Here is a 14,042-nt window from a genome sequence, read left to right on the forward strand (position 1 = left end):
AGAATTTTTCAAACTACTTAATTGATTCTTCACTTTTTTTCTTTTACAAAAGAGAGGCAATTCTTTTCTTCATAGTTTAAAAAATTATACTTAAGGAGCACAACTAAAAAAACACTGTCAGCTGATCTGCATAGCTAAGTAGCAATGTGTCACTTGTTCAGCAGCTAAGTGCAATTTTGACCTTTTTAAAAAGCAGATTTTGTTCATATAAATGTGAGTCTTTCAAAGTGGGACTGACATCACATGGAGCAGTTCGGTGTGATGTGCAGTTCATTATGACTCAGGTGCACAGAAACAGCTGGACCTCTGCCATCACATCTGATCACACACTCTTAACTCCTAATTATTCATGCTGTTATTAGAACCAAGTATGAAATAATCGTCATGGATTTATTTTAAAAAAGGAAATGAGATTATAAAACCTGCTGTATAAAAATATAATGGTCTTCAATTAAAACATACATTGTTATCAAAGTAAAATGGTTGTTTTGGAGATAGTTACCAGGGTCCAAATAGTATATCTGAGAACTGTTGGTCAATCTTTTGTGTATAGACAAATATAACTTTATTGGTTTGAGAACAATAACAGGATCAACATGAAAGGAAATGATAGAACTGTACTTGTTCATTGGTTGTCTGGTGTAAAATAAGACCCAATTTATTAAAAGCTGTTGTCCTGCGTTTCTCATATCCATAAATATTTAAATATCATCACATCAACCAATAATAAACGGACTCTCTTTGTTTCATGCTGTTTTTCTGTTTTATTTCTGAATATTTTGGCAAAGCATAGCAGACTTGAACTTGACTTGATTAGGGTAATTAAAAATGAATTATGTGAATTAACAATGAAGCGCTTTCATAAATAACACAAGTCAACCATCAGTTTTTTTTTTCCACTTCATCTTTTCTTTTTCACTTCAAATAGAATTTCATGCTAAGTTTGCCAAGATATTCAACAGCATGCGCTGTAATCGAAATTGATGATTCCAGACATATTCTGACCCTGAAAACTGTCCGAGTGATTGCTGAGCCGCTGCACTAAAAATGACAAATGAACGCAATGCTTGAAGGATCACTCTCTGATCCTAAGACCCGCTTCCATTAGTCCTAAGTACAAAATAAAGACTTCAAATGCCACCACTGTTTGTCTACAATAGCCTCTCCATCAATCACTTTTCCACTTTTCATTATTAATCACCCGGCAGTGATTATCCACATCAACAATTACAGCATTCAACATTTTAATCCAGTTTTGCAGATTTTTAGATCAGTTTTACACTATATGCTCTGTATGGAGACCAAACAGGCAAATGTGATTCATATATTCACTATGTAACTGGATCGTGTCTTAGCATCCAGTGGCTGTATAAAAGGGGTGTCAGCCAGAGTCACAAGTGACAGACACACACACACACACACACACACACGGTTTGATGCTCCTCTGAATGCTCTACCAGGTTTCTGTGACTTTGAAGTCCAGTTTCAGATAGTGGGACTAAACACAGCACAGCCCTGTTCTTTTCTAGAGATAAACAAGGTTATTTAACCATTAAATAACCAGTTCTGGGAAGCCAAAATAAAGTCATAATGATGTTCAATAAGTAAACAGGGCAGGGTGATATGGTTGAAATCAATATCACTATATTAATGAGAATTTTCCATTCTGTTTTTGATAATAATATATAATACAAAACAAGATGCATCCAAATTCACATATAACATATGAAGCTGTTGTTTAATGCAATGATATTTCTGTTAGTTTTTAATTACAGTTTAAATTTGGACAATAGAAAGGAACAATAATATAGATATCCATAATCATATCAACAATGATTCTCCCCCCACCATTAGTAGACGGTGCTGCACTCATGTTTTGACTGTACCGATGAATAAGGTTGTTCATAAAAAAAACTGCCCATGTAACACTACTCAACATGCCAGCACTCATAATTTTCAGATATTACTTTGCAGTCCATTGATGCATGGACTTCAAACATTATTTTAGCTTAGCTCAAGTTTACTTGACTTTTAGGCCAACATGGATGAGAAATAATTTGTCAAAACAATATATTTTATAGCCAACCTTTAAGTGTACTGAAGCCTTTTGGGGTTACAGTTTCAAAGGCACAATCACCTTTGGTCTTTGGTGGAGATGTTAGGTCAAAGGTCAGAAGGTCAGGAGGACTTTGCAAGAGGATCACTTATCCAAGGCAAAACAAACTCCCTCTCTGTGAGGGAGGGATGCACATCATTGAAAAACTAGCTGCCTGTTGGACCTCAACATGATACTCATACTAAACCTTACAACCTGGATGGGAGCGATGTGTATGTAATCCCTGTGGACACTGTAGGCTTGTGCTGAAACATGAACATGAAACACAGGCTGCCCCTCATAAAACATTAATGCTGGATCAAAGAGCATGTAAAAAGCATGTCAATTTCAACTTAGGCTGCACAAAGACCCGACTTTTGGGGCAACCGGCATCCTACACCAGAGGATGTATATTTTACTCATTAATATGGATGCACGCTGGACACCGTATCCCTCGGCTGAATATGCTTGTGAACTGGTGAGAGAAACGTCTCAGGAAGTGTCAACATCCGTGTAAAAAGTGGCCTATGGTGTTCATTACAGACAGCTTTGGGCCCATCCCAGTTGGATTACTCACATGAGATGTTTTTTGGCAGATGAACATTTCATTAATGAGATTTGGCAAGAAATACACATGGATTTTGCAGATTTTGCTGAGGTTTGTAGTGTGCTTGGTTGAGCACTCAGAGTAGTGGATAATGCATTCCCATTTCTCATTATAGCTGCATATTAACATTCCAATTTTTTTATATTGTGTAACTCGGGCTACTAATATAGAGCACATAGACTGATTTAACAGTCTGGTTGGAGGTGCAGTACATATGGGGCATGTATAGAAAAGATAATGGGATTTAAAACTAATTAAACTGTCAAATAAATGTGCATTTTGTCACTTTTGATGTCGCTTTTCAAGAGCAAACAATCAATGTCTGGTATAAATTATCATCCTTCCTTTTAGTATTTAATAATAGCAACATCTTTAGACACATTTCTAGAGTCCATATGGCTTTGGCGCCATGCTCGAGTTGCATTTCTGTTTGCTCTTATCTTACTAATTGAACACTTGCATAAGTGTCATGCTATTCACATTTACAAGCCTGTGTTAACGTGCTCTTGCACCCTCTCAGAGGACTGTAAGTTGAATTATGCTGTGTTTACCATTCTCTCAACATGCTCTTCTTTCCTCTCTTCCCCTAAAGCTATAATGTACCCTCTGGAGACAGCTCCACCATAAGGTACCACAGCACCAAATAATAAGCTTTGTTTTGGCTTCCACTTGTCTTAGCAGGAACAGATTGATTCTGTCTCCTCATGACTGCTGACGGAGGAGTGAGATTGAATTGGAAAGCTTTAAAGTGAAGTCCATCTCTCAGCGCTGATCATCCCATTTTGTGAGAACCCACAGAAATGATGGTTCGTTATGGTCATGACAGCATCAAGGACAGGAAACAGGCTTTCATGTGAATGGCCTTGACCATATAGTCAACAAACAAGCAAATCAACCGTGCATACCCAGTTAATCATTAGAGATACAGTACACTTAAAGGGAACCTATTATGCTAATTTCCAGCTCTATATTTTTATTTTTGGACTCCATCAGAGTAGCTTTGCATTATTTGTACAGTTCAAAAAACTCTTTTATTTAACTTTTATTTATCTTATACTGGCCCTTTATGCAGCCCCCCCCAGTTTAGCCTCTGTCTCTAACAGGCAATCTTAGCTCCTGTCAGCTTTTTGGAAGCTGCTGAGGGGCAGCCGTGTCAGAGTTGTGTTAAGTTACCGATGATGCAAACTCAACATTTCCTGCTTTACTGCTTCAAATTAAAGCTTTTAAATGACTGAATAACAGGAGACTTTTATTGTGAAGAATTTACAGGAAATTAAATGTGCTCCTCACAGAATTAGCAGAGCCTCCTTAGCGGCATTAAAAACTGGTCGAAACAATGACATATGGAGATACTTGGAACTCTTTGTTCAGTGGATCAGTTAGAAAAAATGCAGGGAGGAACAGTACAAGCAGAAACAGCCACAGTGACGATGATGTGCGTGGAGCAGATGACCATATAAAGAAATCCATCAAGCTCCATTGGAAACTGAGCATTCAGAACCTTCTGAAGCTGGTACTTTTTGCTTACAGGGGATGATTCTACATACGTTTACCTCATTATTTGACACTTCGGCCATGTTTAATATGAACATCCGACATTGTGACATTGTAAAATTATATATATAACTGAAAATAAGGAAAAGCATAATAGGTCCCCTTTAAAATCTTGAGTTTCAATTAGGTGTCACCTTGACATTGGCTCCAGAAATTCACAACTCCTCAGCGTCCCTGTTGTTATTTTCCTAACTGAAATTAAACTGCCTTTTTTTGCGTCTACTACAGAATATCAGCTCTGTAAAATCACTTGTCCTAATGTGCCATCATCTGCTTATATGAGTCCTTATTTTAATACAGCAAATCAAATCTTGCAAAAAGCAACAGAGCAGATGGTCACACTGAGCCTGATAGCATCTTGCTACATAACACAAGAGCCACAGATTCTGAGCAACAACCCACATTAGCTTTCCTGCTAAAATCTCCCTCTCATTTGAGTTACAAACATGAACATACCTCTTGTCCTGCACGTTAGCTTGTTGAAAGAGTCACCCGGCAAACATTTTCCAGGGAGAAGTTCCCCACTAATGTCAGTTAGGATGCTAGGTAGCTTATTAGCTGCTTAGCCGCACATTAAACAGCATGTAAACATAGCTGCAAATGTCACCTCAGTCCGGTCAGATGCTGTTTTGGTCATTGTTCTTCAAAGTCCCTGCTAGCGACACACTGTCTGTCCATGACTTGTAGCTACAGCAGTTTGTTTACTTTTCCTCAGTTCAGTAGTGTAACACCAGTAGCCTGCCAGCTAATGTCAATCAAACAAGCCTTCCAGCCGGCTGAGACAAAAAGTAGCATTTTTGATTTTTCCCCAAAAACCTTTTTTCTTCATTCCAACAATACAAAACTATTGACTTGATTTTGAGATTTTAAAAGCATCATATGACACATTAGAGACAGTTTACAAATATGGACTGCTGTCTCTTTTGATTGACAAGTTCATTAATTTAGACTTGAGAGAATGGCAACTTGTCATTAGAGCTGCAATGTTGAGCATGTAATGAGAGGAATATTTTGCTCCTCTAGATGCCAGACAAAACGTGTGTTATTCAGGAAACAAATTCCAAGCCTCTTGCAACAACAAAAGATCACATTTCCTATAGTCAAATGAGAAATGGAGCCTTTTCATTCACCTCAGATCGGTCCTTGAGGAGTCCTCCCTTCTTGCTGGCATAACTCAAACAGCTGTGCAACATGAGACATCTAGCTGTACAGGTTTACTGTTTGTTCTTTATGAAACAAAGCTAATTTATCCTCTGCTTTGCTGCCTGCTGGCATCTGGACCCTTCACTCTAATGTTTTTCATCCTGACCTTACTTTGCCACTAGTGCTGCAGCCTCATGCAGTGCACATTCGGTCATCAGTATGTTCATGCTTGTGGTCAAGGCCAAAGATACCCTGACTGCCTCATTTGTAACACCCGCGAAAAGGGTCAGATATTGAAGGAGGATGATGGGGAAAATGCCATTTAAAGTCAATGAAGTACCTGTAAAATTGTAATTGAAGGTTACCAAATGGAAAACAAAATCTTGGCAGAAGAGGTTTAGCCCTCACTAACCATTGACCTACAACTCCAAAATAGGAAAAAGGTTAATAATCAACTGGAGATAGATGTGTTAATTGGGAGCAGAGAGAGAAAATCCACTCTAAATGTTCTCCTGAAAGACCTCTTGCCAGTATTAAGCAGTAGGAAAGAAGAACAAGTTTAGTGCCACAAACTGCGTACTTACAGTATTTGCTACCTTGGAATGCAAAGGAATTTCAATATATAGTATCTTAAGTAAATTTTCATCGGGAAATGGCAAAAGTACCCCTACAAACCAGATCATGGGGGAAACAAAAATTACATTTTATAAAAAGTGTATTACTTCCCCTGCATAACATCAATGCTAAATGAAAGCTTTCTATATTGTAGGGCACATAAGCTCAGTGTTATTACATTGAGTTTATTGTTCATGCCCCAGAAGCCCGAACGACCTGGCAGCAAGGCTTGACATAACAGTAAATGAAGCGCTGTCTCTATTTCCATTGTGAAACAAATAACAGTGAGTCAGTTCTCTCCTTAATCATTCTTTGTACAGTAGCTACCAGCACTCCGAACACATAAGCCATCTGTGAGCTACTGAAGGAGGTGGCGAACTCGTGAAATACCAACAATTCAGCAATTCCTCATGTGAATTTGCTCCTCGGTGCACTCTGTCGGCTAAGACTAATGATATGCAGTGTCGGCTAGTTTTATTTTAAACTACACAACTGCTCCGAACATCTTGCAGGTGTGTTGTTTTCATGTTTTTTAATGTGGCAGTAAGCAATAGTTTAGACAAGTATTGATTATTTCAAGGGTCTGTTGTATTTTTGACCTACAGTATAATGTGTTTATCAAGGAAAGATTTGTCGAGTATTGATTTCTCAGTAATATGCCGTTAAAACTGCACTTAGTTACATAGTGTACATGTAAATCTAGGTCAACCACAATCTTCATGCACCTCCGCAGTTTTTCCCAGCTGAACTGTAAACTTCGATCAGCAAACTTTGCAGGCCCATTTTCCTAAACCTAGGGTTGTGAGATTTCTCTTCTTCTGTCTTGAGTAGAGAATTTGGATTCCCAAATTCAGTTATAATAGAGAGAAACTTATCTGTCTGATTTGAGACAAAGGACATTGATATTCAAAGCTGACAAATAAGAAAATTAATTCAGTTTGACATTAAACTACTCTTCACCCTGGTTTCTGCCAGGAAACTAGAAACCAAAAGAAAAATATGAATCCATGTGATTTGATAGTGAGGCATATTTTAAATACAGCAGCTTGACCCCATCTCCCATTACCTGACCCAAACTCGCCCATTTCCCATTATCGGTGCCCAGTAGTATCTGCAGGGTTTCTATGAGCACTGAACGCGGGGTTGTAATTTCTCCAACGGCAGCAGAACCACCAGCTGGAAGCCAATAAAAGAAGCTGACATTTTAGTCTTGTAAGAGTGCCTTGTCTTCTCTGCTGCTGAAATGCTGCTGCACATCTCTGGCTATAATTAACCTATGAGGAAGAGGAGTGAGGGGAGAACAGAGCACTGCTGACTTATTGTCAATTTCAGATCACTGAACTACAACACGGGGTACAAATTTCAACTGACTTTCTAGACTTTCCCATGTGTTCATTTAAATATTTTTTTATCTTAGACATAGCAATGATTATTTCTATTTTAAATTTAGAATTATTTGTGAGCCTGTCTACTAGAAATTGCGGTATGTTTCTACTAATTTGTTCTCCCAGATGTGTTTTTGGAAAAAGTAATTGCTGCCTGGATTTGTTTAGTGGCTTGTGGTGGATGGTGAGTATACAAGGGACTGTGACACCGGAGACCAGAGTTTGCATCCTAAATCCTGCATGTGGTTAGATTTAGAAAACAAATCTTAACTGCTTTAAAAACCAAAATATAACCATAAAACTGTTAATCACATTTTGGTTTCTACAATTGAATATTGTATTGCTATGAGTGAATGTTGCAGGGAAAACAAATACGATTTCAGTAAATGTTTAGCAAATACATTCAGAATGAACATTTTGCAGCATGAAAGATACGTTCATTTAAAACACTTTAATTATGTGGGCTCATCAGGAGGGGGCCCTTAAAGAGACAAGAACTTTGTTTCACACAGAGGCTGGACCAAGGGCCTGCATAAAAGATCACTATAAGATAAATAAAGAGTTTCTTGAACTGTAAATCATGCAAAGATATTCTAGTAGAGGCCCAGAATAGAAATAAAGATCTGGAAATGTGCATGATACACCCTATTCGCTGTTGCAAATTCATCATAGGCCTACATGAATATAATGCTCATTCACAGCACATTAGACATTGTGCAATAGCTCAAAACAGTCCAACACAAAATCTGGCTTATCTCCTTTTCTTCCAGATATCACTCATACACATCTGAGAGTGACTTTTAGAACTAATAGGGGTGGCCATGATGGCAAGAGGGAGAGAGAGAGCAGGATTGAAGGACGAAAGGCAGGTAATGGCGGCTGGGCGGTAACACTCACCCTCAGGCTTAACTCTCCCTCTGCCTTTCCCTTTGATAACTCCTCATATCCTGGCAGAACAAAAGCCCTCACCAGGCCCCAGTGGCCAATTTCCTCTTTCCCCATTACCTGCCCATTAAGAAAAAAACTATGGAGAAAGAGGACACTGAGCCCCCTCTTGCAAAGCCAGCACAAGTCATTACTTACACTATAGCTGTGTCACTACTTGCAGCTTGGCCTGCAGCTGCTAATGATGAGGGATGGCAGTAAAAGGAGGAGGATCCCCTCTGTGCATTGAGCAGGAGCGTACAGTAACCTGATTACTAGCAGCTGCCTGGAAAATGGCATTACATTCTCGCTGCAGACCCGTGTCTCACTTCGAGCCTCCTACTGTCCTAGATCCGGGCGGCTGTGCTGTCTTTTTCTCTGAAGATGAGTTTAACGTTGTGCCTTGTAAGGAGCCATTGCACATACTGAGCTGTTGTCTGCATCTGGGTGCTTTGATTGCAAAACATGGCTTTCTGTCTCCTCGTGCATTACTATCAAAGTCCATCAAGATGTGTTTTGATTTAATTATCCGTCTACACCAAGGGATGCAGGTCCAGCTGCCTTTCAATTACATAACGGAGACGTTGTTAAGTACAGTACACCACTGGGAATTAAATCTGACAAATGGACAGCAGAAAAAAAACCCCAAAAATTGACCATATATGCAACTTCAAAGCAGAGAGCTATTTACAAGGCAACCTTTTAATAAGTTGACTTAAACCAGAAAATTGCCATTTATCATTTGGATACCTGCAATTCAATCCAGGCCCACTCATTAGTCTGTTGTGTCTCACGTATCTATGGTACTGAAATAGACTGTGAGCTATTTATGGAGAGAAGGAGATAGAAGAAATGACGGAGCCTCATAAACATTCAGTAGTCAAAAGACGTTGCTGTTGGCCATCCAAGGGTAATTTTTTTCCTTGATGGACATCTGTTACCACAAATTGGGTTCTCATTCTGTGTATTTCAATCAGGATTTTACCCAACATCAGTTTTCTTTACCAGAACTCCTGTAGTGACACAAAATTTTAATCAAGGCAAAACACTGGCTTATTTAAGTCATTTTACCACCGTAAGCAATTTCATGTCATCCTTGGTGACTTCAGTGCCCCTGTGGTGATACCTCTACCCAACTGGTGCACTCACATGCGCACACACATACACAGAGTAATCAGGTTGCCCAGACACAGGCCCATGAGGCTCTTGTTACCTTGAGTGACTTTGGCCAATTAAAGCCTTTGAAAACAGCAGCCACAGGAATAGAGAATTGTTGGGAGTAGGAGGAGGAGGAGGAGGAGGAGGAGGAGGAAGGGATGGGTCATTATGTGCAAGCATCAGCACCACAACAAACTCCCAGCCTGCTGATCATGACCAATTTCTAACCCAATCCATCCTAGACATTTTCTAACATACCAGTTAAAATCTCATTGATTTATTTCCATCACATAGGCTGGGTAACTCTCGTTTGATGGGATATGTGTCCTAACAGGCTGACAGACATCCAAAAATCAATCTCCTAAGCTCTCCATTAGAGCTGCAGAATGTGACAAATAAGATGCATTTTGTGTACTTCTACAAATGGTTGATAAATACTATAGAAGACAAAACGTTAAATATTTATTTTTTAACTAATCATATCCTTGTACAATCCTAGGTCAAGTGTAGGTCTCCTGAAACGATGTTACACATGCCCATCCCCACCCTGATTACCTGTCACACTGCCCCTATAAAAGGCCTTGACACCCAGCCCCACCTCCCTGCTGTCACCCAGCCTGCCTCTTGTTCACCGGTCCTTCACTGGAATATATCGAGGTCCTGCTGCGCAAACAAGATAGGCTGCCAGTAATGGCTTATTGTTTGAGGATGCTCACCCATGCTGTGAGAGGAAATGAATGCTCTGTAGATGCATCTAGATGCATCCATTTACATATCATATAAAAGATGTGACGACTTGAGGATAAGACAGCCGTGGTAGAGCAATTGGCTGTTGGAGGATTGGCTCCATCATGATGTGCTTTTATTGGACTAATATGGTACGATTCTGATGATTTCCATGAGTTTTTCTTTTCCAAATTTCTGCAAAAGAAAATTTGGTGACTTCAAAAATCCCTTCTTAATATCATGTGGTGACATTTCCATGAATTCTAAGAAGCTGTACTTTCTAAAATGAACGGACAGTTTGTTCCACTCAGGCATTTTGTCTAAAGAACACTATTTGGACTAGCGCCTATTTGGGCTGATACTGTTATCAGTAAAACTAAGCCAGGAAGCTTTTTGGATGTCCAGTACGAATACAGATCCAAGTGATTAAGCAAACATTTCAAAAAGCTATTAGGTAAACCACAGAACACAAGGCAGAATTACACCTCAGACTGCCAACCTCGGCTTCTCTATCTTCTTTTTTATATTTTCTGTCTTCCTCACATTTTTCTTTCTCACTCTGCAACACACAAACACACATTACACACTTGATATATAGAGAGATAATTTCCACTGGAGAAAAAATTCTACTCAAATAAATCCCATTCTACTTAAATAAAGTCATGAATTGCATGTTTTTGAATGCTCCTGTCAGACAGGGTTTTGTATTTTAGCTGTGTTATATATTTTTGGGCATCAGAATTAGTTATGTGGGCTGGCAGTGACTGTGAAACAAAGGAAGCAAGGCCATTTCGCTCACAGCACTATGCTCAGTTCCTCTGAATATGAGTTTTGATGGGAGGACTAGAAGAAGCCAAAGCCTAAAACATTACGTAAACCTAAAGGGAAACTTTAAGTTTGCATAACTGTATGGTCCTTTCCATAATGTTGTCAGATACTTATGCCCCGTCAAATTACTTTGCAGTCTGTTTCATGGCTGTTGGCTGAAGCGCTCTTGCTCGGTACTGGACCAGTTTCAAAAATTGTTGTCCCCATTAGTCTCTTAGACACAACAGATGGGAAAATAGGGTCCAGGTTGAAAAATACCGAAGTTTCCCTTTAATGTAAAGGCACATCCAGGGGGACCATTAAGCAGCAATCATGCACTTAGCAAATCATTTGTGGTTGCTGATGTTTTAAAAGCATTCACTGGACAAGTTCAGTGAGTCCAGACGATGCGAGTTATTCAGCTGAGTGAAGCAGATGACCTCACATCCTCTCCAAGTGGAAGATTTCAGGACTTTTGTCACTTTATAGTTTGTTTCTCTGGGAACAATGAAGTGAGTGAATTTGAGGACTTTTCTTGGAATGACACTGTACCTGCAAGGCATACAAAGTCATTTCATTTTGAGAAAGGGTGCAGTCAACCATCTAATGGCTCCATTGTGATCATCACATTGTAACAGTACAAATTTATCACACCAAGTATGACCCATAGAGAGGAGCGTGCCTTAAATGGGAACTGCCAGCTGTTATAGATGGTTCTCTATTGTGGAAATGCTTTACAATGGACAAGATTTTCTTCTCTTTCAATATGTCTGTGTGTGTGTGTGTGTGTGTGTTTGAGGGTGGGGAGGTGTGTGCAGATTAGTGCTGGTGCACCTGTGTGTGTGTGTGTGTGTGTGTGTGTGTGTGTGTGTGTGTGTGTGTGTGTGTGTGATAAAGAGAAACTGTGACAAAGACAGAAAGAGAGAGAGACGCCCACAGGCAGCTCATTACCCTTCCACCACAATCACAAGGAATCCGTCAGAAGATAAATGCTTTCTTCGCTACCATTGATCTCAATGGAGCCAGGATGCCATCTAACTCAACATGGCAAGACATCACTGACTAACATGCGGGGCAACGCACGGCCACGAATATTAGTCTTTTCAGGAAATTTCACCAAAACATGGAGGTGATGTGTCACGGTTGAGTCTTGGTGTTTGACTTTTTTTAGATTAAATTCAGCAGTAATCCCTCTTGAAATGTGACAGTAAATCAAACTCAAAGCAAGGGTCAGCGTGGCCCAATGCCATTTATTCGAAGTAAAGGAGGCATCAAAAAGCAGTGCCAGTGTTACGTCTTCTATCTTTGGCAAAACTCAGACCAGGCTGGATTTTCCCCCTGAGCCCTTTATCGGAAGAAGACTGATGTCCTGATATGACTGCTAGCACTAAGCTGAACATCACAAAAACAGATTTTTTTCAGGAGACCGTGGCTATTCATGCAGAGCAGCTGTGCAAGGTGAGATACTGACGGCAGCTTTATTGCCCGTTATTTCTAATTCTCTGCACACTGGCTCGCTAGGTTTCATTTGCTGTTGTCCTGACAGCTCTTCAAGCAGATTTAGACACAGTGTGCCTTTTTGTTTTTTCCCCTCGAGACCTTTCTCTTTGACACTAACGCCTTTTAAAAACAAGCAGCAGCCAGTCACACCAGCAAGCCAAGATAGCGCTATAGTTTCATTCATCATCAAACAATGAATAAGCGCAAGGCAGCCCATTAGCATCACATGTAATTAGGCTAATCTATTGTAATCTCACCCTCTGGCAAACACACATACAGTCCCACATCAACAGATGCCCTTTCATGCCAGATTATGCCAGGATGTGCTTGTGCAGTAAAATCCACAGAGTAGAGCAAAGGAGGAACATGACAGAAGCATTAATGTTAATTTCAATGGATGTCCTTTAACCAAACACTTGGTAATCTTTAATCATTAGATGCTTGGGTGAATGATATCGCAGTGAGGAGTGTGTTTTCTGCATCTGAAACTGATATCTGCAGAGGGCAGGGATTCCTCAGCATAACATCCACAAGTTTGGAGCAGAGGTTGGCTTCATGCCCGACATCGATCGGGATTTCAGATTTCACAATAGTTTCTGGGTGTGTGGCCAATTTAGCCTCCTAGTTTTTAAAACTGACGACTGAAGCAGCTCTTTTCAGTTTTTTTATTTGTCATCGAGTCGTTGGTGCCTGCCATTACATCATCAGCCCCAGTCCTGAGACCTGCTTGATCTGCCTTTGCAAACATCATATGACCAACCAATCAGTCTAAAGAGCTGCCCTCATCAATATGGATGAAATTAAGCATGATGATTTTGTCATGTTGACTTACTCAAGTAGACTTGAGCTGTTTTTCCTGATGAGGGACAGTTGCTGCTGTTGTAGCTTTGGTCATGTAAATGTCAGACTTCCAGTGCAAATCACCAGGCTGAGGAGTTCATCATCAAAGGACAATTTCTTTACTGGTCATCTAGAAAGGGCTGATGGTGCGGTGTGTGTGTGTGTGTGTATGTGTGTTGGGGTGGGGTGGGGCAGTGTGGGTGCTCTTCATGCAAGATTAGATGTGGGCAGCGGTGCTGATTACACAAGGGGCTGTGAGGCACACGTAATCACGTCATACAGCTTAGTTTGTTATTACCATCTCATACCCTCTGCCAGACTGGAGAGTTTCCATGTCCGCTGTCTCTGGCTGCCTTTTGAAAACTTTGTGTAGCAAATGAATGCAGAGAGGAACCAACTGTAATAATGAACATGCTGTGAAGAGGCAACCATCTCGTCTCTGATAGTTCCAATATATGATTTTTCTCTTATACTCCCTGTTATTGGAGTTAAAGCTTCTGGCCATAAAACAGGCTGCCAACAGCGTGGTGGAAATACCACGCATTATCTCGCTCTTCAAAGCATGAACACTTCCTCTGTTGTGCACAATAGACTGATTTACATTTGCAAAAAAAAAGAAAGAGATGATGCTATATAATAATACTGCTGTAACAGGGTTGATGGTGCTGGAACCTGCTGGTCTTTTTAT

At 40.1% G+C, this 14,042-nt stretch overlaps 1 protein-coding gene across 3 annotated transcripts in view; it reads right to left on the reverse strand.

The window, feature by feature from the left end:
* The window catches only part of pex5la (peroxisomal biogenesis factor 5-like a), a 100,197-nt gene that overhangs the window by 67,120 nt on the left and 19,035 nt on the right, over positions 1–14,042 (reverse strand). Inside the window, exon 1 of one of the 3 annotated variants that reach the window (XM_044362106.1) lies at positions 4,713–4,987. The exons of the other annotated variants lie outside the window; for them this stretch is intronic. The gene's annotated coding sequence lies outside the window, so the exon portion shown is untranslated. Of the gene's footprint in view, positions 1–4,712; positions 4,988–14,042 lie in introns of those variants that run through there. 3 annotated transcript variants of the gene reach the window in all.

This window comes from Thunnus albacares, chromosome 9, assembly GCF_914725855.1.
Source record: "Thunnus albacares chromosome 9, fThuAlb1.1, whole genome shotgun sequence".
NCBI classification, from domain to species: Eukaryota; Metazoa; Chordata; class Actinopteri; order Scombriformes; family Scombridae; genus Thunnus; species Thunnus albacares.